The sequence below is a fragment of the Dasypus novemcinctus genome, chromosome 26 (assembly GCF_030445035.2).
Source record: "Dasypus novemcinctus isolate mDasNov1 chromosome 26, mDasNov1.1.hap2, whole genome shotgun sequence".
NCBI lineage: Eukaryota > Metazoa > Chordata > Mammalia > Cingulata > Dasypodidae > Dasypus > Dasypus novemcinctus.
In genome coordinates, this window is record NC_080698.1 from 21,513,321 (window position 1) to 21,541,197 (window position 27,877).

A 27,877-nucleotide genomic window follows, 5' to 3' on the forward strand; every position below is an offset into this window, starting at 1 on the left:
TGTTTCTAATTCGAGTTAATTCTCAGTCACCAGATTGGGGCTGAGGATGAAAAGGGCTGTTGATTTTTACTCTAAGCTAATAGTTCTATTAGCATATCTGCAGTTTGTTTTTCTTCCAATATTCTTTTTTGCTAAAAGTTCTGTCTTTCTCTAATTTATTATGCTTAATTCTCTTTTTTATTAGTCTATAAATTGCTGTCTTTTTGGTGAAACCTGGAGCTTCAATCATATCCTTGTTACTTATTGGTAATGAAATATTGTATAAAATGGGGGAAATACCACCTACATTTATTTTTGTTAGTTTTGAAATTTCATTTCTTTCCCGTTATATAAATCATACCCATTTTAGGAAAACAAAGAAAAAACATAGCGCAATAGGTAACAAAAGACAATCAAAACCATCCATTATCTCACCACCAGTCTTAAAACTCTTTTATATTTTCTTCTAATCCTTATAAACGTATTCCTTAAAGGATCAGGATCAAGTGGCTTAACGAGTTCTAAATTTTTTCTTTTATATCTTATTCTCTCTTCCAGGGTCACTTTCAATGTTAATTGTCTGATGTGTTTAACTGAACACCTTTTATTGTAATCAAATATATACTCGTAATCACAAACACAAAGGCTTTGGTTTCTTTTTACAAAAACAAACAAGCAAACAAAAAATGGCAACATGCTTCACATATTATCTGTTTGCTTTGCTAATTTTACAACATATGTGAGAAACTTTACATCAGATATCATTCTATCTTTTAATAATTGCATAATAACAATCCATAGTATAGATTTACTGCAGTCTATTAAACCAGTCCCCGAGTGATAGAAATTAATTGTCTGCCACTGCAGACAATGCTGCAAAGTTTTCTTGTACATATTTTTTAAAATTTATATAGAACAGATCCATAAAAGTGAGATTACTGTGTCAAACACTACGTGTATGTTTAATTTAAAATGATATGCCCAAACTGCTTTCCGAAATGGTTGTAAGCAATGCATACTGCCCCCGGCACTTCTTTGTATCCTAATCTGTGCTTTTATTTATTTTAAAACCTTGCCATATCATAGATGAAAAGCACTATTTTATTTTATTTTTTTACTTAGCAGTTCTCTGAGATAGAATAACTCTTCCTGTTTACTGGCCATTTGGATCTTTCCCTTCTATAAACTCCTCATTACTATCCATTGCCCAGCTTTCATATGGTTGACTGATTTTTTTAAAAAGTTTTTATGAAGGATCTTGGTATTTACGTGGTTTAACTATTGGTCTGTCTTATGTGTTATAAATATGTTTTCCCTGGCTTATTGTTCACATTTGAGTTTGTTTATGATCAAACATTCAAGGAAAGTTGTTTAGGGAAATAAAGACTTTTATACATCTTTGTTTCCAACTTGCCTTACAATGCCCTGCTTTGTGCATAGGGTTAATTCCTCTACCCCGTGTTTTATTACCTCCATTTCTCTTCTTTGCCCCTCTTGCTTTCCAAGCTATAGCTTTCTCTTCTCTATCTCATGCTTTCCCATCATCACAATTACCTCCATAAAGAACTAAGATTTCTCTCCCTTCCGTCTTTTTTTTTCCAAAAGAAGAATAAAGCTTTGATCGGAGACAGTTTTGATGAGATGGCTAGAAAAACTGCTTTTCTTCATTGGCATTTTGGAAATATTGCTCAGAGATTTGGGACCCATTTGTTTCTACCAACTCCATCTATCTTTGCTTTATGGCTTTTGACTTCTGCTGCTCTAACTCCACATTCTGTTTTGCTCCACTTCAACTCTTTTGCTGCCAGGTCTGGTCTCGCTGATTTACGGTGCTCAACTTCATTCAATCTCTGGATTCTGAACCCCATCCTAGGAAAGGCTGCTTCCAGCTCAGAGGTTTACTCATTTATTGATTGAATGAAGTTTAATCCAATCAATAAACATTTTAGAATAAATGAGTTCAATTCCAATAGCAGAGGCATTTTCAAATAATTTCAGATGGTAAGACCCAGAAATTTTAATTATTTTTGCAGAACACTGTGAGATAGTGATATATGAAATTTCATCTCATGAACTAGAAGCATTCTTACTAGTAGAAGAAAACATAGTAGAAATATGTATAATCACCTTGTAAAGTACTACTTTACTTATTTAATCTAGGTATTATATTTATTACTCTAGAGGTATTATGACATTTATTACAATATGAAGCATTACTGTGATAAAATACCAGACACAGTATGTGTTTGAACTTAGCTTTCTCTACTTGCCTCCCCGTCCCCATTAATATCAATTTGCTGTTTTTTATTATTTGGTAGCTAGCACCATATTTAAGCAAATACAAAGGGTGAAAAATTGAAATGGAGAAAATTTTGTTGTTAAATTTTGCACTCCAACCCTAGTCTCCCAGGAATAGGGAAAATATAACTCTTGTTCCACAGGGATGTAGAAAATTCCACTGGAAGCAGAAAGTCTATGTCAGGGGCTGTTTACAAAACCTCTGGGGTGGGGTGCTGTGGGGCTAGACCAGGGTGGTAGAGGTGAGGATAGGAAGTAGACTAAGTAGGGATCCATTTTTAGAGAGTGAACAGGATTTGCTGAAGAGTTCTTATATGGTTTAAGGGCATATTTGGACATCTTAAAAGCTGTCACATTTTAAAATTTCTGACCAATAAGAAATTTTACCCATCAAAATCTAAACCTGGTTATATTTACTCACATGTGGTAGATCCTTTGATTTGACTGCCTGAGCACAATTCCAGCATTCCAAAGACGTACATGCAGAAGCTTCACATATGAGGAGACAACAGGCACTGCATTTGTTAACTCTGTGAGGTTCTACAGAAGAACTGCCGAGCTCAGAATGAAGTAGTTCTCAGACAAAATGTCTGTGTTCCAAAAAGGATCATTTCTTTTAAACCTGCTTCCTTTCATAACTATTCTAAGGTTTTCGAAGTTCTCCTCGTGACTTTTCACAATTTACATACCTAAAAAGGGTCAATATTTGATTGTTCTTTACAACGTTCTGTTTTGTGTGCATGTTACTGTTGAAGGACAATCAATTATGATTTGCATAAATTCAAGGACAATTTTAAAGACAGTTGCAGTAACTAATATTGAAGCTGGCATGTCTTCCCCTGGTGAGGTGTTAGATGGAAAAATAGCTTTCATTTCATAAAGCAGAAAAAAACTTTAAGTTGCTGGAACATATCAATCTCCCCCTCTAATCTCTTCCCCACACCGCAGCGCAGTGATCTTTCTATAATGCAAATCCTGTAATGTAACTTCACATATTGAAACTTTTCCATTGTCCTAAGTATGTGATCCCAATTCCTCAACATGGCTGACATCAGGGCTCTTGACCCTAGCGGACCCAGCCTCCTTTCATTACAATCTTTTGTAAGGCCTTCTTTACTTTCCTGAAATGCACTCTACCATCTACTATTAATCTACTTATACTCATAAATCTAAAGAAGTCCTTATAATGCCTTCTATAATATAAAGGAGAAATATTAGAAAGGAATAGACTATGATCATAGAAGCTCTCTTTCCCCTTGACATGTACAAGGAAACATGCAGCCTCAAATACTCCAGCAGGGACCCAGTCCTTGACGACGTCACTGAGCTGTTGTGGAATCAACCCATCCTGAAGCTCATTCTATGCTCAGACTTTCCAATGATAGACGCCAATAAGTTCCCTTTACAGCTTAAACGTTTTGCATTGGGTTTTCTGCCTATGACCTTAATAATCGTTATCAATAGACCCAGCAGAAGAGAGAGTGTGAGGCACAGCCTCAGCTCTCTCTCATCAGCTTACCTAAATAAAGCTTGCTTATATGATCACAAAAGGGAAATATCCAAATTAATGTGTTTTTTCCTAATTTATATGTGTGTGGTGTCATGGACTTCATGGAGATGAAGTGTTACCAGAACAGTCGATACTAGATATTTAGGAACATGATTCCCCCTATTAATTCTTTAGGTTGAATAGACTTGTTTCTTAACGCAACATATAACATAGTTTCAAGGTATCAAGGTAATGTTCAAAATTGTATTCAGAAGTTATTATAGTTGATCAACCTTGCCTCCTCCTACCAGGCCTGGTGCAGCTGACCATTAGCATCCCGGAAGCTGCCACGCTAGCGTGGCCCTTCATGGGCAGGGAGAGGAAACTAAAAGCCGATAGTTTATTCGTCTAGGTGGATATGCATTATTTTTAAAAAATATAATATTTTCAATATCACAGTAAAATAATTTCTACCATCCCTTTCTCTTCTTTCCAAAAATTAAATGACTACTAAACATTTCAATAATTTTCACTTTTACTCTAGATTTTGATTGTACTACAACAACTATTAAAAAAGCACACATTTAGATGGACGTTTTTTGGACCCTTTCTCTACTCCAAATATTTTGAAAACATTAACCTCTTTAACTTTTGTAATAACCTTATACAAACTGCCTTTTACTGATGAGAACAGTGAGGCTCAGAGAGGTTAAGTCACGTGCTCAAAGTTACACAGCTGCAAGCCAAAATTTGAACCAGGGTTCAACTGCCTCTCAGTACAAAGCACACTGAGGAAAAGACTGGCTGACAGAGGAAAACATGTTATGAGTTTATTAGAAAAAGAACGCTTAGAATTCACAAAGGTTTTAGATGCAGGGAGATAAATACCATTTTACAAAGAGAACCAAAATAAACATAAAAGTATTTCTTGAAGTGCATGTAAAGCTCAATTTAGAAATGCATCACCACACTGGTCTATCTGATTATCTTTCAACTTCGATATTCTAAAGCTTTGGTTGCCAATCAATCTCAGCCTCTTCCTTTCTGCTGCACTCACACACACTCACACTCATGCATTCACACAATCATTCACTTTTGCACAATCACACCCCAAATCTGTAGAAAAAATAAAATATACTTGGTTCTCTTCTCCGTGGTGTTTATCAAATGTAGCTACAGAGTTGGCAGGGGATAAATATCTCAATGCTTATTTCACGTACAAGTGCTTTGAAGAGCACAAAGGAGTTAATTTTTATGCAGCATCCTGAAGGAAAAAACATGCGGTACAATCCAACCCCCCGGTGAGTGTCATTTCTAGCAATGAAGTTTGTTTTCTTTATCCATAGTACATCTAGGTGATCAAACCAAAAATAGCTAATCCACAGGATCTGAGGATTTCATCAGTAATCACCTTTTGCATTCATAAGTACATCAAAACATGATGTTAATCCTATCTTCCCTTTTTCTCCTAGCATCTTAGCAAATGCTTTTGTAATTGGCAAGGGGTAAATTAGAGGACTTTCTCTGATGCTGGTGGGCAAGTACAAACAATCTCAGCTGAACATGCCTATGTGGTAGAAACATAAGAACAAAGGCAGAATGGTCATGACGCATTAGGAGAAGGTCCAGCTGCTGCTGTCTGAGGCACCTCAGGCAGGAGGGGACAGGAGGCATTCAGCAGTAGAGGTGAGAGCAGGCAGAGCATTGGGATGGAAATGGCCCGTGAGCTCTGTTACGAATTGTGGTTGGTACCAAAAGAGAAACTTTTTTTGTTGTTTCATTCCTTATAAACAGGAAGAAAAAAAAATACCAGAAAGGGGTAAAACAGAGCTGTGACTACTGCTAAAGATGATCTTCCTCTCCAAAGTGCAGTATCCTCGGCTCAAATCCATGATGCTCAAACTCTCCTGCCCCATCACTTATCACAATCCAAGAAGCCCTTACTCAAAACAGTTCTCAGAACCATGATGTATTTGTCCATTTTTTTTTTAAAGTAGGTGAAATCTCTTGAAACTCCTCAAAGAGATCACAGATTTATCATGATGTTAAAAATTATAAAATTATAGTTACAGGCCAAGTCATTAAACTGAAATTACACACTGCTCCATTAATTTCATAATCAATAGAGATGAAAGAAAATGATAGAATGCTAACTTAATTCAAATCAATACACATTTATTGGCATCTATCACATATAAGATGTCATAAAGAAGAAACACCTGTGTCCAGTCATGCTCTCTGCCTGCCTTGGAGGAGCTTCCCTCTGGCTTAGGCATCAGCACGTGCCAGGGGCAGGTTTACCGGCATGGTAATAACGATGCAAGAGGGGCCACAGGGCCTCACACAGTTACTAGTCAATGGAACCTTGCACAAAGAGTGCAAGTGTTAGTCCACTGCTTCAGATCATGGACTTTCTAGGTTTGAATCTCACCTATAGCACTTACGTGCTCTGTGACCTGAGGCCAGTTATTCTTTTCATGCCTCAGATTCCCATAAAATGGGGATAAAAATAGGCCCTACCACACATGAAGGGGGTAAACTAAATGAATTACTATTCGTCAAGTGCTCACAGCAAGAGTTGGCACACAGTAAGTGCCATGCAATTGTGAAATAAATGAAATACAGTTGAGAGAGGGGAAAGATCCCTGTCACTCTAAAGTTTCCTAAAGAGTTTGTAGGATTTAAATGGGGAGGAAGGGTATCATACTCATTTTTCCCTTTCCATTAATTCTTTCTCTACTGTGCAAACATTTTAAAGTCTCAATCATCCTAAAAATTAAAAAGGATAACTGGTCCTCTACTCTATCAACCCCCCTCTAAAAATTTCACCTCTCCTTCCCTTTACTGATGAAGTTTTTAAGACACTTCTACTTGTGCACCTGCCACTCATTAAATAGTATTCATTCCCCCACCACTCAAAACTGGACTCCAGCCCCCACCATTTTGCTGAAAGCACTACCTTTACCTAAAACCTATCCAACTGCCTTTTTTTTCCCAATCATTTACATCCTCTCCACTTTCGAGGACACTTAAGTTTATTCATTATTCTATCATCACAATTTTCTCATATCTAGGTTCTGTCAGTGTCATTAGAATGTTGACTCCTAGAGGCAAAAGACTTTCCTCCTCACCTAAATCTCTTGGCACTAAGTAATGTCACAATTAAATGGCTTTCTCAGACTCTTCTCCCTACCACTTGTGATAGGCAAGAGTCCCACCCCCAGGTATACATGACCTTCAGACTCCCCTCCTTCTGAGCATGGGTGGGACTATGACGATGACGGAGTTCACTCCCGTGGTTAAGATATATATATGACAAAGGTGAAGGGATTTTGCAGCTGTAATTAAGACCCCCAAATCAGTTGGCTTTCAGTTCATTCAAAGAGAGGTTATTTTCTGTGGGCCTGACCTAATCAGATGTGCCCTTAAAAAAGACTGGGCTCTTCCTGAAGGGAGATTTTCTGCTGCCAGCCTTGCAAACGTAAGCTCCCATGTTGAGAGTGGATCTACGGAGCGGACCATATGGCAGAGATCTGCAGGTGGTTTCTAGAGGCTGAGCGGCCTTCAGCCAACAACTTGACAATGGGGACCCGAGTCCCCATTGTCTGCAAGAAAATAATTCTGCCAACCTCAGAGAGCTTGGAAGTGATCTTTCCCTAATCAAACTTCCAGAAGAAGATGCAGCCACTGGATACCCTGATTTCAGCCTTGAGAGACCTTGAGCAAAGCCCCCCAGCTAAAATGTACTAGCCTCTGGCCCACAGAAACTGTGAGATAAAATCTGTATTGCTTTAAGCCACTAAATTTGTGGTAATCTGTACTCAGTAGTTTTCCTGTTTCCCTCTGCCTTCCACAGTTTTCTCCTTTGGCTTTGCTGCCTTCACCCAGATCCTGAATGAGTACTGCTTTCTTCTTGGAATCTTTTTTTTTTTTTTCCCCTAGTGCTCTCAATGATTCAAATTCATTCTATCTGAATCACTTTAATAATCATCTATCTGTGGCTATGTCTAGATCTCTAAACTGCTCCTCTCAATTTCCTACTTTTCCAATTGCCTGCCTTTCGACCCCGTGAGTCCACCATCAAACATCTCATGTGACGTGAACAAAATCTACCTTGTCATTGTCCTTCCTGCTTCAAGAAATGCCTCCTCCTAACTGGGCCTGCCCTGTTGATGATGTCCCCATTCCCACCACCATTTGGTCTGAGAACATCACTAGGAACCTCTCCCTCTTCCCTTTCCAGCAGAGCTTATGACTGGCCAACAAAGTCCTGTGGCCTTTTCCAAGTCCTGTGCACATTCAATCCCTCTTCTCATGACCAAGGAAATTTAGACTCTTATTACCACTGGTATGTTCTGGCTTTTTTTCATAATGTGTTAAAAACCTATTTCAAAATCACTGAATATTTAGAAGTATGTCTTAAGAAAGGCAATGGAACTAACATGGCCTCAGATGGGCTCTCAAAGTCCATCATGTGAAAGTTTTGTCAGTTCTGTCATTTAATTGCAATGGCCTCATAACATTTTTTTTAACATCTCTGGGCCTCAGTTTCATCATATGAATATTGGGGAAAATCTCACCTCATTGGGCTGTTGTGAGGATTACATGAAGAGGAACCCAGTAACTGGTGGCTGTGCTACTTATTATGTTGATTACTAGCACCAGGGTCACAATCCCCTCCAATCAGGCTTGAAAGCGTAACGTGGCCTCTGATTCTTCTTTCTGTTTCCCCCTTACTGAGCTACCCAGGGGAACTGGGCCAATGCCTTGCATGGTTAATCTATCAGAGCATGTTTTGGGTCTTCACGCAGACTGTAAACTTCTGAGAGCATTAACAATATTGCTTGCTTCTGGTTTCCTCCCTGAACACTGACTACCAAATTCTGCAATAAACACCGAAGAAGAAATTGGGACATGGATAAGATGTAAACTTGGGGGTATTGGGGAGCATAAGAGAAGGGGGCGGTGAGAAGAAAGTGGAAGAGAGTGAATGTAATAGGCAGGCATCATTTTAACTAAAGTCAAAATGAAACAAAGATAGTCTGGGTGCTGAGGTTACACTTAATGAGCAAGTCCCCATGGGACACTCATACTGGGATCAGATTTTCTTCAAGGATCCTTACAATTGCCCGTGGGAGGAGGGAGGTAGAATCTGGTGTCATTCAGCTTGTCACATGCAAACCAAAGAAAACAACCAATATCAAGGGAATTCTTCTGTTACAGAAGGAAAGAACAAAATAATTGGATATGCTTGACAGTTTTCAGTTAGCCCACTTGCCCAAAGGTGTAAATAGTTGAATATCTAACTTTTTCCTGCTGTAGCTAAAAGTATCATTAGACAATGGAGAAACTTTCAGTGTTGCTATTATAAAAGACCACAGCACAGAAATCTAGTGATGATGTGTCTGAGTAAACTTACAGCTATTAATTTGAGTACATAACAGTAGCATACCTTTATTTTCCTCTAAACATGGAGGACATGAAACTCATGAAAATTCTGGTTCTAATTTATACCAGAATGGATTAAAGAATTTATAAATATAAATGTAAATGTAAATGTAAATATAAATATATAGCCTTTACTGATTTCTCTGATTCATCATTTTCAAAGAAATCAGCTTAAGGAGCCTGTATCAGTCAGTCAAAGGGGTACTGATGCAAAACACCAGAAATTGGTTGGTTTTTATAAAGGGTATTTATTTGGGGTAGGAGCTTATAGATACTAGGCCCTACCAAGGAGTGGGGACTCAATGCCCTAATGATGTGGCCCAATCTAAGCCCTAATCATAACTCAGTCATGACCAGATACAGATCAGATTACAAGCATGATCCAATATTTCTTTTTGGAATTCATCAATTATATCAAACTGCTACAGAGCCCTAAAGTGGATAAACATTGGTCTATATCTGAATAGATGAGGAAGAGCTTATAAAATTGTATCAGAAAATAGTTGCAGAGAGGAGAATGAGCTGAATGAACATACAAATGAAATCCAAAGAAACCAAAGCAGGAAGGAGGTGGGGAGTCAGGAGAAGTTCCCCAAACAGGGATAGTGAATGCAGAGATATGAAGGTTCTAGTTGGCCTTGCCAGACATGCCTGGAGAGAGGAGGAATCCTCTAGCCTGAGCGAACGTGGCCTTGGCCTGCTCAAGTGTATCACACAGTGATGGACAATGCTCTGATAATGCTGTTCTGTGTGGTGGGGAGGGCTGGGGAGACTTTAGAAACCATGTGTGGTGGGAATGAGGGTAGAAAAGAAGAAGGGATGAAAACAGTAATTTGTTGAGAACACATATATTTGATTTTATGCACATCAGTTGATTTTATTCCCACAACTCTCTAAGCATTACAGCCATTTTACAGGTGTGGAAATACAGGCACCAAGAAGCTAAGTGAGGGGGTAGCTCACATTATCTTTGAGGGAGCATTCCTTTCCCCCTCCCCGTGTCCACAGTGCACCTTTGACAGTGGACTTGGTCATGTGACTGGCATGGAATGGGAAAGGAAGACAGTGCATCACTTCTCAGCCTATGCTTTAAGAAGTTTCTGCTTGACCCTCTGGAAGCTTCCGACTACCAAGGAATAATATACAGCAGGTAACCTCACAGCCTCCATCCTGGGCTTGAAAATAAAACATGTGGAGCACACTGCTGCCACCACACAGGCTCAGTACAACAAAGAGCTCCCACAGCTGCTCCACAGAGCTGGGAGGACAAAATGATTACTGCTGCATGCTACTGACTAATACAGCGAGTGACTAGTTTAGTGAGGTACCTAATTTTTTTTCCCTTAACTGGCACTTACTAGCACTTGACACGGTGACTGGAAATAGTAAGCATCTTCTGAACATGTGTTAGCTTTCTTTTTGCTCAGAAAGGAAAAACGAGGGTAGTTTAATATAGAAAACAATTTCTAATTTCCTGCACCACAAAAAAAAAATCTAAATATAGCTCATTTCATGCTTGACATGTCTAACTTGTTAGTAATTTGATTCTTATATATATAGTCTGTCTCATTTTGCTCTGGTTTCTTGTGGCTTAAGGGCTGATGCCCTACCCCACCCCCTTAAACTGCCTTCTTGAACTGTTATTTCTATTAATGACATTAGCAAAAAATATTGCATATTTTTTTTATAACATTATTTCCTCAATTGGCATACTTTACTCTTCAGCTTGTGTTCATTTCATCTGGTAGTTTTTCTTTCTGTTTCCTGTGCTTATCTCCATAGAGTTTAGATAACAGTTACCAATTCTTTGATTACGTTAAGCTTTTACATTGTGAACACTGTGGACTTATATTCATAAAAGGTTTTGATATACTCTGCTAACCAAAGATGTCTTTCTACCATTTCCAGACATTTCCATCCTTTGAAATTAATCCAGTAGTTTTGAGGACAGTGAGTTCTGGGCATTGACAATCCTTAACTACTCCAAAGTAAAACTGCTATCTTTTAGCCCTGATTTCTCTGAATACCTTTCCTACTTTATTTTTTCTTACTTAACTTCATGATTAAAAAAATAAATTGCCAGTAACTTCACTCTGCCCCCTGTGTGTAGCATTTCTTGCTTCATAATTTCCTTATATGATGTTGTCCTAATAAGTTAGTATTAGTTTTTCTGATGAAATGATTAACAATTAACAAGTTTATAGGAGAGCAGAAGCTCTTCCAACTTAAAAATCTCTACCAGCTCACCCTCATCTGTAGAATCAATTCTAAATTCCTTAGCATGGCACACAACGCAGCTCTCTGCTTGTTTTACTTGTGTCATCTTTTCCTAAGGCCCCACACAGACCCTTTCTTAAAAGCAAACTAACACATATGCATTCATTGTTATTTTACTGGTAAAGGACGGAGGCTCACTGAAGTTAAATATCCTGCCTTAGGCCACATGCCTCCTAAGTGGCAGAGCTGGATCCTAGGCATCTTTTGCTTAAGCTCTCCACTCACACCTGTACCCTTTGCTTACCCAGCTCCCTCTGCCTGAAATACATCTCAAACTCTCTCCTTCCAGGGAGCTCCTGACGCTCTGACTCTCAAATCCCTGGCTCAGAGTCCTGTCTTGGTACATTTTCCCAACCACAAGACAAAATGAAGTGTTTTGCCCCAATTGTGCACTTCTGGCCTACTACCTACAGTTATTAAGGGAAAACAGGAAAACACTCTTGTATTTGTACCTCTGTCCACCTAGTTGACACACAGGTCCTTAAAAGCAGGGCCCTCATCCTCGGGGCCAAACACAGTGCCTGGCATATTGTAGGTGCCCAATAAGGGAGTGGTGAATCTCATCTGGATGGCAGAGAATAATCTGGGTGGCCATTATTATTATTATTAAAGGAAAGAACTCTGGGAGAAATATGTCTGTGAATATGAATCCATTTGGATTATCTATAACCCATGTTGATGGAATAATGATATAAGCTGAGTGTAAAGTAAAGTATTGGCCAAATGTATCTCTCAGTAGCATTCTTAAACTATCACAGAAACTCTTTTAAAAACTTTTGAGGCTGGCTTATCAGTACTTCATATGCAAGAGACAACTAGAGTGCAGGCCAACTTACAAATAAAGATAACTTCCAATTTTCACAGCTAAACGATTGAGAGGGATCTTGGGATCCTTAAAAAGTGTCCTTCTTTGAAAAACAGAAGGTTCCTGGCTCATGTAATTCATAATTCTACTGCTGATCACACTTGTAATGGGAATAAAATTAACATGTCGCCAAACTAAACGATGAGCGTCCTGGGATTTTGCCACCTTCTCACATCGCATTATCTATACTCATTTATATTTGATGGTGGATTAAAAAATGTGTTTTCTTATTTGCCTTTTGCTTATGAGATAAGGTCAAGAGAGATCAAAACACGTGCTAGAAAAACTGTCAACCAATTGCTTAAATGACAACTGAAGGTGGCTCTCTGGCTCATCTATACCCTTATTACTCTAAACATTTGCATCCCCTTTGGGAATCTTCCTCAGTAGCATTCCACTGCCCACTTCTCAGCATGTAGAGGTAGATCATTTTTCCCCCTTCTCTCTGTTGATTGCAAAACCTCAAAGTAAATCCATATGCTTTTGGTCACTTTGAAAGAAGGGGCAAGTTAAATACTCATCAGGAATCAAAGGTACCAACGACCACATCCCTCCCTTTCTGACATGTTTCCTTCCCTTCTCCCATCTTTGTTCTGGTGGACTGAAGTGGACAGCTGGATAAATTCAAGGTTGACATCAAGCTAAGACATCAGGGTGAGAATGTTCACACTGTCCTAGGCCCCTTCGAGAACCTCTGGAGCAATGTTGTCACAGCTCCTGCCACTGAAAATGCTTACCATGCATTACTTTGTCTCCTTTTGAGGGTTTAATAACAAACTCGAACTGTCTTTTTTCAAATCATTTTCTTTTAATGCCTTGACAGACTAGCGTTACTTTAGATAAATGCTTCCTTCATCCAAGAGATATCAGAAAGAATAATTTCTCTTCCATTTCCTGCATCTTTCCTGTTAATTATTTTGAAACATTTTGCAGGATGTCACTTAGTACCATTAAATGAAAATTCTCCCTTACGTCTTATCTATGCCTGCGCACCCCCCAATCATAGTTTTTACACTTTGGGGTGTCAGTTTAGAAATAAGATTTTACTAACTACAACGTTCATACTTAAACCAAAGCAAAGAGACATCATTTGTAACAACGCTTTTCTCATCTGGAACATGTGTTAGAGGTTTTCCTTTCTCAGTTTGTTTTACTATTTCCTCTCCAGAAATAAATCTGGGGTTAAAACACCTAGTATCCTTTACTTTCCAGGCTATGCAATGAAAAAGTTAATTTACACAGGGCATGACTAAACTGTACTGACTGGACAGAATCGATGGCACCACAGGAAAACAGTAATGCATCACCAGGCCCCTTATCAATCAGTCGGCAGGAAAGATGACTGCACGTGCCAGCGGCAAGCCAGCAGCACGCACATGTTTTCCTCCGTGATTTGTGCTGAAATGTACACTGTCCAGTTCATACCAGCCTTTGGCCAAAGTCTCAAGAGAAGTAACTATAAACCACAAAATTCCTGGCCTTTATAAACATTCTTCATGGATAAATATGCAAATACAGCCACCAACATTTCCAGGGACTCTAGCTTGTAAATGACTGTACTGGAGTTGATTTTTAAATGAAAATTTCAGATATGTTTGCAAGGTAGTTTTTTTACAACCTCCTTAAGTGGTCAAGGAGTTGACGTAGTTTGGGGGAATTATAAACTTCATGCTGTAATTAAAAATGAACCATGATTTTTTTTAAAGACCAATTTAGGTTACAAAGAATGATGTGCGTGCCTCCTGAAATCTCAAAATAAACATCTAACTCATAGGTGAGGAAGACAGAGGGCAAACATCTCATTGACAGATAAAAGCTAAGAACTTCTTTCAGTTCTTTTTCGGAATGGAGATAAATGCCAGATTAAGTTACTTTCATTCAATAATACAATCCACACATATATGTTGGATAGCAACTACATTCCAGGCACTGTGCTGGGTACTGGGGAACAAAAGAGACCAAAAACCCTTCCCTCAAGGAATTTATGTTCTAATCAGTATATTTTGTTCATGTCCATGGATCTTAGTTATAAGATGTATATTTTCATTTCTGAAGCATTTTATTTTAAAATTGTTCAAATTGGACTCTTAGAGAGTATGGATTTTTGATTTTAAAAGTTCACTCATCTTCAGAAAATATTCAGAAAATACTTAAGTCTAGGAAATGTATTTTTGGTCTGAAATTCTTTTAACTACTCATCTACTCCATAGAGTACAAATGAAACTAAACAGAATATAGGAAAAGTAAAAATTTTTTCCAAGTAGAAATAAAATAAAGTATAGCATCTAACATGTACTGCCTATTTTGTAGCTTTATAGTTGATTTTACTTTTTATGACATCCATTTCTGCTCCAAGTTATCAGACTTGGCCCATTAAAACCTCAAGTTCAATATGGCTTTCTTGAAATTTTGCAAAGAGGCAAACAAAATAAGGAGAACATATACCTTAAAATCCATCACTGACTTTCTGGATCAATAGTTGGCATCAGTAAATCTTCAAAAGACATGTGGGCAAGACTGTTGGAGCCAGGCAAGGATTTTTCTTAATATGGATATTGATGTCATTTAGGCAAAGAGAAGCAGGGAAGATTTACAATAAAAGGGAAGTGATTATATAATACATCCAAAACATAAATAAACACTCCATTAAGTTATAAAATTCTCTTTATATGTTCTTTTCAGAAGGTCTTCCTAACAACCATTTAAGTTAGGGAAAAAAAGGAAAGCTCTATTAATGATTCATTCATCCAAAACTTACTGAACCCCTGCTCTCTGCCCAGCACAACATATCAGCACCATCACCACACATTGAAAGTGTACTGCATACCAGATGCTGAGCTCAGTGATTATCCGCATTATCTCAGTTAATCAACCCATCAACCCTACAAGAAATGCATTATGTTCACCTTCTTTTTATAATTGAGGTAAATGATACTCAGAGAGGTTATGTTGTCTGTCTGGGGTCATACAGCACCTAAGTAATCAGATATGACCCGGGGTCTCTATCTCCCCTAAGTCCACAACCTTCACTACTACATTCTACTATTTCCCAAGCAGCTGCTTAATACATGGCATCATTACAATCATCAGCCTAGTATTTGTGTGTTAAAAAGGACTGTTAAAATTATCTAATCTGACTCCCTAATTTAGATAATAATTTCCCATGACCACATGGCTAACTGGTGGCAGAGATGAAACTAGAATTTAGGTTCTTATATAGGGTTGATTCTACTATTCCATATATAATTGTGAATAAGAAGCAATAATAATGAAAATGATAATAATTTTAATAACCACAGCTAGTATTTGTGGAACCCTTTAGTATCAGTCAAAAATTCTAAGCACTAGACATATAAAACCTCCTTTAATCTTCACAACTTTATGAGCTGGCTACTTTTATCCTTATGTTACAGATGTACAACTGTGGCACAGAGAACTATCTTTCCCAAGGGTGCATAACGAGGAAGTGAGGGAGCAAGAATTTGAACCCAGGTTAGCACACCCCAAAAGCCTGGTTCTAAACTACCATATTTACTCTGCTTAGGGGCAAAAACCCGATTTCCCCATTGTATTGAACTTAAAAAAAAAGCCCTCCGTTTCTCCTCCTCCAAACAGACCATGGCTTCTGAGATCAGGGTTGTCTCTTTATTTAGTGTTCTTCCTATTACCTATCAATCATAATGCATTTACTATAGTAGAGAGTCATCAAAAGCTTTCAGAACTGAATTTGCTAAATAAACAAACAAACATCTGTGGTAGGCAGTTAAGATACTGCTAATTCATGTGACTAAATTAAATAGAGGACTTCTTCATGCACAACAATACAGATCCAATTTGGGAACAATACAAATCTAAATTTCAAATTCTACAGTAGTTTTACAAATAGGGGGTTGGCTGACTTAATTTAAGGTATTCGCTACCTCATGCATCAAAATCATGCTAGCCACTTGAATCAATAGATCTCCACATAAATCAAGTTCAACAACAGCATCCTAGCATAGTGATGTTTTAGAAATAAATTATAAAGATCCAAAATAATTATAAAGAAAAACTATATGTTGTTACCTTACATACCAATTTTGTAATTCAGATTTAAAAGGGATTATTTTTGTTCAATCATTAGTCCCCTTTCAACAAAATAATGAGAAAATGAAAACTTTCTTACTGATCACCACCTAACCAACTTGCTGGATTAATCGAAGCTCTCCTTGAATCCATTTCAAAACATAATAGGTGGTGTCCATGGTGCCCACAACAGCAGAATTGCCTTGACTACCTTCTAGTACCACCGTAGGGTCTACCTTCATTAGCTCAGTTGTATGTTTACCTGGAATCTGTATGTCCATTTCCAGGCCTATCACACTTGTGATTATAGTTACATGAATCAAACATAACAGAAACCGATGAAATATGAATGCCAAGCAGAAAAGAGAGCTGCTGATTCCATGAGTTCTTTGGAAAGATGAGATAAATCCAAGCCATGAAAATAATTGCCATTGTGTTAGATATACAAGAGAAAATGGATACAAGTTGGGAGAAAAACATGATAAAATACACGAGAAACATGCCTCAGAATGTTTTGGAAGTGTCCAAATTTTTACTCTACCTTAAACAAATCTTAAGCATAACATTTTGGGTATTACTAATATGAGAAAGTGGATGAGGAGTTCCAATCAGCAAATTTACATTCAAAAAGGGGCTAGAGCCAATAGAGTCTTAGCAAACAGATGTGTGTTTTAATGGTCTAAATTAAAATAAAATGTTTAAGTATTATTTTTTATGAGTTGTTACTTTAAGTGTTTTAGGCAACTAACACAAGAAAAAGGGCTTCTACTGTACTATGTGCAAGCCATGGGTGGCCAGAGGCAGGATGGGCTCTGTTGCTAGGCTTGACTTCCTGAACTGTCCTCAAAAGTACCTCCTTATCATCTTCCTTAAGCTAAGCACTTTTTAAAAAAATTATCATTGCCTTTTACCTGTGCTGGCTATGAGGTCCTCAGCATCTCCTCCATTTACTTTCTTAGAGTCTTTTGTGCCAAAGGTTTTCTCCTTCATGTTCTTCTGCAGCATCCCCAAGCACTATGAATGGCCATTCTTTCCTGCCTGTGCACTTGCGATTCTCTCCACTTTACCCTGGCCGGCTAGACCTGATTATAGGCATCATCTCCCACCTTTTCCGGCCCTTCAGCATTATTTATATCACCTCCTTGAGGCTCCCACACTACCATATACATGCTGGCACCGTCTTTGTTTTTACTTCTCTGTGTTTATTCTTCTTGAGGGCAGGACCATGTCAGTTTCATTCACTATTGGATCCCTTCCAACTAACATTTTGCCTGACAGAAAACAAATGCACCAATATTTATTCAATTAATGAGTAATGAATTAATTTACATAATTGTGCCTCCACAATTTCCAAAAACCAGAATTATCATTTCTTCAATTGCATTTTCTATAAGGTACACTGCATGAAGCCATAGAGGATTCTGTTTCCCTATGATGGAGCACTTGAACTAGTGCTCCCATTCCTGGCGTCCTTTGCGTCTGCTTTTCAACTGTTTCCTTCTGATGTCACTAACTGCCAGAATCACTCTGAGCAGCCCCAGAAGAGGGAAGATGGTGCTCACTTTTCTTTGGGTATCCAGAATTCATGTTTTCTAAATTCTCAAGACTGTCAAAAGGGCTCATCTTATCTTTTAGACTGCAAGGTGTGGTCCTGAGGAGAATGTCTTTGAAAAGCAAAACAAAATCAGGCTGTTCTACAGACAAAAGAATCATTTCTCTTTGGGTTTGTTCAAAAGAAACCCCTTCCCCAGTTTTGTGTGTAAGAGATGCAGATACTTGGCTTAATATACAGACACCATGTTTATACCCGTGCTGCTTTCCGTCATGTTTTAAATCCTTTACTCTTTCCCATCACTCATTAAGTTATTCTCATCCCTGCCTTCACATCGGAAGAAAGCCCCCTGGTTGTTTCTCCTCAGTCCCAGCCCTGAGAGTTCTGACTTGACCTGGCCCCTTGAGTCTCATTTTACTTGAGACAACAGAGTTTAGACCATAGCCCATTAGAGAACCAGAAATTTCTCAAATACAGTGGTTCCTAAACTTTTCTGAGTGATGCCAGGAACAAGTCATTGCTTTGGGTCCATTTCTCTTCCCCATTCAACCTCCAGACAAGCAAGTAATATCTACCTAGTCATCAGTCCCAAGACTCGATTTTCGTCCAGTCACTGAGAGATTGGGTTTCTCACATTTCTACAGCATGTTGCTCCAAAAGTTCCACTGCCTGTCTCAACTTGGAAGATGGCATATACATGAAATCATCTACACAACTGCCATTCTAATTTTAAAAAGGAATTTTAAACATACTGAATTAAGCATATACCAATAACAATAGCATGCCAAACTATTTATCTAGTCCTAAACTAAGAACTGTACTTGTGTTATCATTTCATTCTCTCAGGAATCTTAAGAGAAAAGTACTATTGCTACCCTCAACTCACATTCACAAAAGCTGAGCATAAACAACCTATCCATAATCCTAGGGAATGCATACCTGTTTATGTCAAATTCCCAATCCAAATTTTACAGCCCAAGGATTTTCCAAATGTAATGGAACAGATAAACAATCTTTATACAGCTATATAGTCATTTTTCTCTTGACTTCTTACTCTTTTTATAATATTCAATTGGGCAAAAAAAATCTCTAAAATTTTGCATTTGAGGATATTTTCACTAAATCAGGTTCTATCAAACAAATACTTTGTTGGCATCTCTCTCCAGTTGCTCAGCATGGTGGAACTGAAACTGAGTGCAAATAATGTAGAATAATACATTCTATTTAGCATTCATGGTGTTTTAGTTTTTACATGGGAATATGATTCTGATATTCTAGTAGGTAACAACTCAGCAATAGCAACATATCCTGAACATCTTAGATGCAGTAAACAGTTAAAGGAGTCACCCTTTCTTGGAAATTTGCAAGCACAGGGTTTCTGCTGTTCTAACTCTTTCAAAACCCAGTAAGGTAAAGCTAGATAACACCACTATCTTTACCTAATGGAGCAGACTGAAAAACAAAAATGAATAAAAGGTCACTTTTAAATGGAAAGAACCTAACTTTTGAGTTCTTCACCAACATTTGATGAATCATTGATGAGCTCTAGCATTGCCCTCTTCAGATTCCTTCCTCACTGTGGTACCATTGGTTTGTCTAAGTCACTTGAACTAATAAAACATAAATGGCTCCCCTTCCATTTCCAGAAAAGTAACATCAAGCTCCTCAGAAGGTTCTATCTTTTCTGTTCCAATAACACAAGAAAAAAACTAGCAACCACACCAGCTTTATTTCCTACACTCCTCCTCCCCTGAGATACCAGTCCATCTCTTTCCCATGTGTCCCAGGCAGAAACAACTTCTTTCCTTCCATCAAGACAACTTTTCTGACATCTCTGCTGGCTGAATCAGGCACCTCTCTCCTCTGTGTGTCAGTGCCTACTCATCTTTGAATTTACCACATTATAATGCTCTCTTGCCACCCCTATGCCACACCATTATGCTAGATGGTCCAGGAAGACCTTATTCATCTCTGTAGCATTAGTGGCTATCAGTTTATAACACATATAAACTGCTGAGATATCCAAAGGCAAAAACGTCACACTTTTCTAAGTTTTGTGATACTTAACTTGGACAAGTTTTTTTGGAAGACAGCTATTTTATATTAATAATTTTATTTGATAATCCACTATTAGTTTTCATCCACACTGACTGTAGGTTTTTGAAATTGGTGACATTATATAGGTAACTAATGCATAGAGCTTGCTTGGGGAATCTTCATCCTCATCATGTTTTTCTGGACAACCCTGCACTGACACCGTTTGGGGCATTCTGTATCCCTCAAGAGCCTAGTTGAGTCTTGATTCGGTGTGCACGTCTAGCATTCCCATCTCCTTCACGGCAAATTTCAGAATCTGTTTGAGTGCCTGAGGGACATGTTTCTTAAAGTACCCTCCATGGATGTGCTTGTGACTGTTGATGGTGCACTCCCTAGTCACCACCTTAATGACAGAATGGCCTTTCTTCTTCTCTCCACTCTTCTTTGTGGGAGCCATTCTGCCTAGACCAGGCTGGAAAGGAATGGCATGAAGGATGGATAACAAGTATTTTTAAAAATCATATTCACACCAGCAAATGAAGTCAAGTTGATTAGCTCAATTAACCAATTTGGCATTTTATTCAAAACATTTTTAACTTCAACTAAAACTAAACATATCCAATAAAATATTTATAATTCATATTTGGAGGGGCTAATAAGCAAATAAATCTGTTTAGTCTTTTAAGATATGAACAACACTTCTAAATAATAAATGGAAAACTTGTACATCCCATAAACAACTTAATACATTTGGCATATTTATAACGAAAAAAAATTATCTATAAAGGCATTCCTGAGAATTTTCAGGCTCTATGAGGTCAAAACTATTTTTATAATATTAACATATTACTTGGCTTTTTCTCTCTCATTCTTTCACAAACAGTCAGTGGAGATTTCCAGAAACTACATGAACTTCAAGAATATGCTCGGATTTCCCACTCTTTGGAATGAAGACATTCAGTGATCTCCTTCCTCTGTGATTGTATCCCTTTGGCTGATTCTTCAAGCACAGCTGCATTTGGCCCATGGGTTGTCATTTGGCCTCAGACAATTGGTCTTAGAATCCCCAGTCTTGCTGCTTGTTTATATTCCCAGTGCAGGGCATTCCTCTGTAATTCCGACTTTGAGAGCAGGCTATTATTGTTATTTTAAATTAATTAATGTGGTTAGACTGGATTATGTAGTCCAATCTTGACATCCTCTTAATCTGAGTACCTGTGGATATAAGAACATTGTAAATAGGACCTTTTGAAGATGCTATTTAAATGAAGGTATGATCAAATAAAGCAGGGTGGGCCTTAATCCAGAATATTGGAGACCTAATAAAGAGAATAATCCAGAGGCCAGCATCACAGAAGGCCACAGGGAGAAGTTAGAAGTCAGTGGGAACCAGAAAGAGAAAGGAGAGGACATCACCATGTGACAGAGGGATGAGATTCAGGCCAAAGAACTCCAAGGATTGCAGCAAACCAGCACCAGAAGGCTACAGAACCTAAGACAAAAAGCAAGCCTTCTACCTTCTGAAACGGTGGAGCAATAAATTTCCATTGATTAAGCAACCAATTGTATGGTATTTGTCATACCAGCTTAGGAAAACTAAAACAAGTAATAAAAAATATTTTTTAAAATATGTTTTTTCTTTCTAATATGGTAATTATCATAGATATAATCTACATAAATAGAAGCTTCTTGGGGTCTTCAGTAAATTTTATTTTATTTTTTTAAAGATTTTTAAAAAATTTATTTCTCTCCCCTTCCTCCCTACCCCCAGTTGTCTGCTCTCTGTGTCCATTCGCTGTGGGTTCTTCTGTGACCACTTCTATCCTTACCAGCAGCACCAGGAATCTGTGTTTCTTTTTGTTGCATCATCTTGTTGTGTCAGCTCTCCATGTGTGCTGTGCTATTCTTGGGCAGGCTGCACTTTCTTTCGCTCTGGGTGGTTCTCCTAATGGGATGCACTCCTTGTGCAGGGGGGCTCCCCTATGCGGGGACACCCCCTCATGGCATGGCACTCCTTGCGCACATCGGCACAGCCCATGAGCCAGCTCCACACGGGTCAAGGAAGCCCAGGGTTTGAACTGTGGACCTCCCATGTGGTAGGCGGACACCCTATTCATTGGGCCAAGTCCGCTTCCCTCTGTAAATTTTAAAAGAACAAAAGGGGCATAAGACCAAAAAGTTTGAGAACCTTTCATCTATAAGAATGAAACAAAAAGGATTTTTTTTCTTTTTATCTAAATCATAAAAATACCATTTCATTTAGTCTATTCCATGTCATCTGCTAAAAATAAAAATCACCTACCTTGATAAGTAGCATGCTCTTGCAACTTAAAGTTTACTCCCCAAACTGCAGAAGTTACTAAACAAGACTAGCACTTATTAAGCAATAAATATAGAGACCCTTCTTGATGGTATTTTCCTGGGAGCAAGAGGAGTCTCTGCTCATTTAATGATGAAGTAGCTCACTGAATCATTTAAAAAGCTGGCTGAAGAATGCAATAAAAATCTTTAAAACAATATATCATCTCAAACTTTACCTCAAACAGCTGTTTTTCTCTTTGCCTCAGAGAATAGCCAGAGTTAAAATCATTTAACTCATAGAGAACACAACACATACTTTTTAAAACAGCCACATGCAAACTGGTTAATAAACATTTAATAAATTAGTAAAAGTCACTGATGGAAATCTTAGGTCAAGAAGTTCTTTATTGAGTTCATCTTTGATAGGAAAAAATACGAATATCACAGTATGTGTTTGAAGGATTCATTTTCTAATGCATACACGGGTGCCTTTAATAGCTTGACTTTCTGTCCCACCTATCCATTGTTCTTCTGAAAGCTAACTCTTCTTTAAGTGTCATTCTTGTCTGTCATTTTACATAATTTTTCATCCCAACCACTCTTTAAAAGATATGAGTCCCCTTTTTCTTCAAAAGTGATGTTTTTCTCTCACAATACCTAATTATTTTACCACCAAGGTGAGGTGCCTGTTTCACCTTTCTAATTAAAGAAGACTTTCTGAACAGGGACAAAAGAACTTTTAGTGGTAGGGGGTGGGGAGGTGGGTTATGGTAGTACATAGAAAAGATGAAATCATAGCCCTTGTCTTTAAAAAATTCCCTCTAATAGTTGAGATAGAACATAGAATTTTCAGGTTGTGAAGAGACTGCCAAGAGCCCAAGAATGTAACCCCCTCCATTAGATTAGAAAGTGGATAAATTAATAGTGTATTGTCTTTCTGATGTGACATCTGTAGCATCACAACAGCATTACCTGATAATTCCAAATGGATTTTCCTAAGTATTCTAGGTAATCAAAAATGTATGTGTAAGAATATCACTTTGAAAGTTCGTTAAAACATACAATATCCTGGATCTATCACCAGAGATTCTGATTGAGTAGGTCTGGATGACACCCATAAATTTGCATTTCTAACAAACTCACAGGTGATCTCAAATGCTAACCTGAGGACCACACTTTGAAAATCAGTCTAGAGCACTACAATTCCAAAGCACTTGGGATAAACTGTATTACAGACTATATAAAAATTTCTCTTCTTGGGTTATCACAGTCAGCAGCATCAAGGAGCACTTAGAAGACATTTCTTTCCAAAGGTCTTCTAAAAACACCACACTGTTGCAACGGCAAGCTTTCTTCATTTGAAGGGGGAAAAATTGGAACAAAATGTAATGGCTCTTTACTTGGAACAGAGAACAAAAATCAACTCCGGTTTGCAAAAATGTACCTCATTCCTGATCCGTTATCATTTGAGAGAGACATCAGCAGCCTATGTCAAAAATACACATTGCACATTCCCAGGAAGTCACACTCACAGGGCCAACTGTAATTTTATTTAAGCCTGTCTGAACTTGCATTTCTTATTTTTTTTCCCTGTAAGCACTCAAGATTTTTCCTTTGCAAGAAAGAACTTCAAGACAAAAAGACACAGATGTGATTTCACCCGACTAAGAAACTTTAAAGCAAAGAAATCAAGCATTTCTGTTTATAACAGCTATCTTAGTTTGCCAAAAGGCTGCCAATGCAAAGTACCAAAAATGTGTTGGCTTTTATAAAGGGGATTTTATTAGGGTAAAAGCGTACAGTCCCAAAGCTGTGAAAGGTCCAAATCAAGGCATCATCAGAGATCCTTTCTCACCAAAGGTTGGCTGCTAGCAGATTCTGGAGTTCTGCCATGTGATGAGGCAAAATGGAGGACTATCTCTGCCGAAGTCCCTGCCTTTAGCTCCAGGCTCACCTTCTCCCAGAACTCAGCTGGGAGTGAGCAGGCCCATGGCTTATCTCTTTCTGCACCTCCTCTCTCAGCCTCCGCTGCTCTGCTTTCTACCTGAGCTCATCAGTGGGCAATCATGCATCTCTCCTTAATCCTTGTCCCCTTGAGTCTCTCAGGGCTTCTCTCTTTCTGCAGCTGTAAGGTAAACCTGAAGTCCTCTCCTTCACAAGGCAGGGTCAAAATGACAGAGCTCCCTTTCTCTGTCTCTGCTTTCAGTTCTCAGTGTATATAAAACCCAGCAAGAGACTGGAGATCCAGACTGGGTCACACCTCACTGGCATAAGCCAAACAAAAGCCCTAAAGGGGACTAATCAAGTGATCTAATCAAGGGTCCCTTAACTGAATTTAATGCAATCCAAGGGCCCCCCATCCACAGGGATGGATTAGTTCAATATAACCACTTCTGGGATTCACAAAATTCAAAATTGTCACACCAAGACTCATAACCCCTTCTATACTCCTCCTATACAAAAAGAAAATGCAAAATCATTAGAAAATAACTGTCATTCAAACTTAAGTAAAAAATCATCCATAATACAAATTGCTGATTATATTTCAGTGCATTTTCTGTGCAAATTTATATGGTGCTAGTTGCAAAGAAAAACAGATATGTTCCTTGCTGCAAAGCAGAGGTTGCAAATCCAAATGCCAACAGCATAAGTTAAGACATGTAATTTAAGGGAGCAAGCCAGGAGGAAGTCAACAGTAGGAACAATGGAGATCTTGAGCCCTGGCCCTCTCTAAAGATAACTGCTACGAATTATCTCCAGACAAAAATCCAATTTGGCTAACACCAATAACTGAGTTGTTCTTAGGACTGTTTCTATTTTCTGTTTTTTTCTCTTGGTCCTATCTCTTGATGTACCCATGATTTTAAGATTAAAGTGCTGATGTTATTTATGAAAAATTTTAGAGACTCTGAAGGATGGTATCTCTCTCCAAAGAAGGTTCATCTTATTCTCCGGAAGACAGCCATAGACAGGAAAGAAACATGTTTTTCCAATTCAGGATTAAGCTGACTTAAAGTTCAGGGGCACTTTGAAAGACTGTCTGCCTCTGGTTTGCCTGCCCTCCTTGGATGCAGTTTGAAAGCCTGTGGTGTTCACAAGTACTGTTTGTCCTTCAAGAGTGCTGAACTCCAATTACTTCTTCCATAGTACCAGGAGACTATTAAAAACTCTGCTTTAATTTTCAGTGGCTTTGTCTTTTTAGCCTTGTGAGAGCACCCACATTTGTTCTGCCTTCTCTACCTTTTAGGTACATTCCTCTACCTGTTTGCTCAGCTTTACTTCTTGAGCCTCAAATCAGCAAGTTTCCTGGCTTTCCTTACAGAACGCTGGCTCAGCACTGGACAGTTCCCTGCTCTCTGGAAGTGTTGGTTATATGGCAGGTTCTCTGATACCTTCAAATTAGATGTGTTTCAGTTTTTGTTTCCATTCGGCTTCACTATTGTTTTTGATAGAAACATGAGTTTGTCACCACCAGAAGCAGCAGTCCCCAGGTTAATGTCATACAGTAAATAACTACTTCTCTAAAAAAAATATGATTTTATTCTAAAAGCTGATGTTTGAAGTCAAATTTAAACATTAATCCACATAAGCTATGTAGGGATTATTTTTGTAAGAAATGACTAGACATGGTAACACACATACACATACACATTTCATTTCAAACAAGACATCAACTAATTCTTTCAGTTCAGTGATCTTCTTTAAGATAGATATGTCAAGCAATTTTTGTAATTTGTCAGCAGCCCTGAAAGAAATTTCAAATAACCATAAAGCAATGCTATAGTTTGGAGTACTTGAGATGCTCTAGATAAATATTTGATGATAGATGGACACTCGGCAGAGGAATGGTTTAACGTAATACAGTAATAAAAAGGTGACAAGACACCTATCCTTATACTTGCTCACTAGCAAGATGAGAATGCTGCTGACAGAATATCACTCCTGCAGTTGCCAGTAATTGGCACCACTTGAAGCAAAGAGATGGAGACTTAAATGTAATGGAGTGCCTTGGATGAAGATGGGTACAGGAGGTTTGGCGAAATAACCAAATTATTCCTATTACCATGTGTCATCTCCCATGTGGCTTCTAATATTCCTGGGCATTTATCCGCAGAAGAAAATAGAGGAGCAAGAACAAATTCTATTTATCAAAAGGGTTGAGGGCTCTTTCAGCATATTGCCCTGTTAGGAAATCTAGCTAAAGAGTGACGCGCTCACCACCAGGTACATGAGAACATGACAGAAGCCTTGCCGTGGGACTGTCCATAGTGAATGCACACCCAAGTTGCTCTAGGCTTGTAACTGATCATAGTGGGGTGTCTACTGAGAGGGCTCTGGTCTCTTCCTTCACATGCCTATACTCCTTGGGTGTGATATATTAAGAGCAATTGTCCAGGTATCTGAAAGATATGGGAAGACACCAGTATATGGCATATATCCTAAAACCATTACTTGATTTTCACAATTAGCTAGTTTTAACAGTGTGTCACAAAAGAACCTTAGAACAAGAACCTGAAAACAAACGAAAAATAAAAGTGACTTTATTCTGGTATGCAGTAACAAATATGGTATCAGTTAACAGCAAAAAGGGAACATTTCCTATATGCGGCGGGCACTATGCCAAGGACATTACATGAAATCTGTTCATCTTCACAACAATGCTGAAGTAAATACTGTCAAAATCCTCATTTTTATAGATGCAGAAAATGAAGCACAGAGTGGTTTAATAATTTACTCAAGGTAGTAAGTGTTAGAGAGCCAGCCCAAAACTAGCTCTCTGGATGCTACAGCACAAGCCCTTAACCACATCTCTTTACTGGCCTCTTAGACTACATTAATCATTTTGAGTACATAACAGCTTATCCCCTGGACTTGAATAATGTGACTATGGATTATGGACATGTGCCTTTCCTAGCTGTCCTTAAATTCCTAGCTAAATATAAAATTAATGACATCTTGGGAGCTGTGATTCTTCTCTAGCACATCTAAGAACATGGTTTATAAAATCTTTATATCTAGTTGAAATGTGTTTACTAAGTCTTTTCAGGAAGCTCATTCTATGGGGAAATTACACTTGGGCAATGTAAATTGCTCTAAGGGTTAAGAAACCTTTATTCCAACCAGTCCTTTCCCTCGAAGTAATAAGTAATTTAATAGACTTGGAAAGTGGCGTACCTGCCTATTTTCTTTCACAATAACTAAGCCTGCATAAAGATCAATTACTTAACACAAACAGGGTGGGAACAGTCCCTATCTGGCCCCTGGAGTTTGCCTACCTCCATGCTGCTGCATGACTACATATAAGTGCTCGGATGATGTATCTTCGGAGAGGACAAACCTGCTTTGACTGCCAACAAACTCCACTTCACAAATCTGTATTTCAGTGAACATTTACTAAGCACTAGAGGATAGCACTTAGGCCCACAGGCCAGCAGCCCGCTCCTGGCTCTTCTGTCTAGTGGTTGTGCAACTGTGAGCAACTCACACTTTTTGAGCATTGCTTTGCTTATCAGTAAAATAAAGGTGCCAACCTTAAAAACCATTCAAATACAAGATACACACACAC

The 27,877-nt window shown here is 38.3% G+C and overlaps 1 protein-coding gene and 1 long non-coding RNA gene across 10 annotated transcripts in view; both read right to left on the minus strand.

Annotated features, from left to right (window-relative positions):
* Window positions 1-27,877, minus strand: part of FHIT (fragile histidine triad diadenosine triphosphatase) — a 1,565,692-nt gene that overhangs the window by 767,905 nt on the left and 769,910 nt on the right. The window lies entirely within an intron of this gene.
* Window positions 20,558-22,535, minus strand: LOC131276054 (uncharacterized). The gene is made up of 2 exons (XR_009183536.1): window positions 21,840-22,535; window positions 20,558-21,225 (listed from the first exon to the last, which is right to left on the minus strand). It is a non-coding gene; the product is annotated as an uncharacterized lncRNA (long non-coding RNA).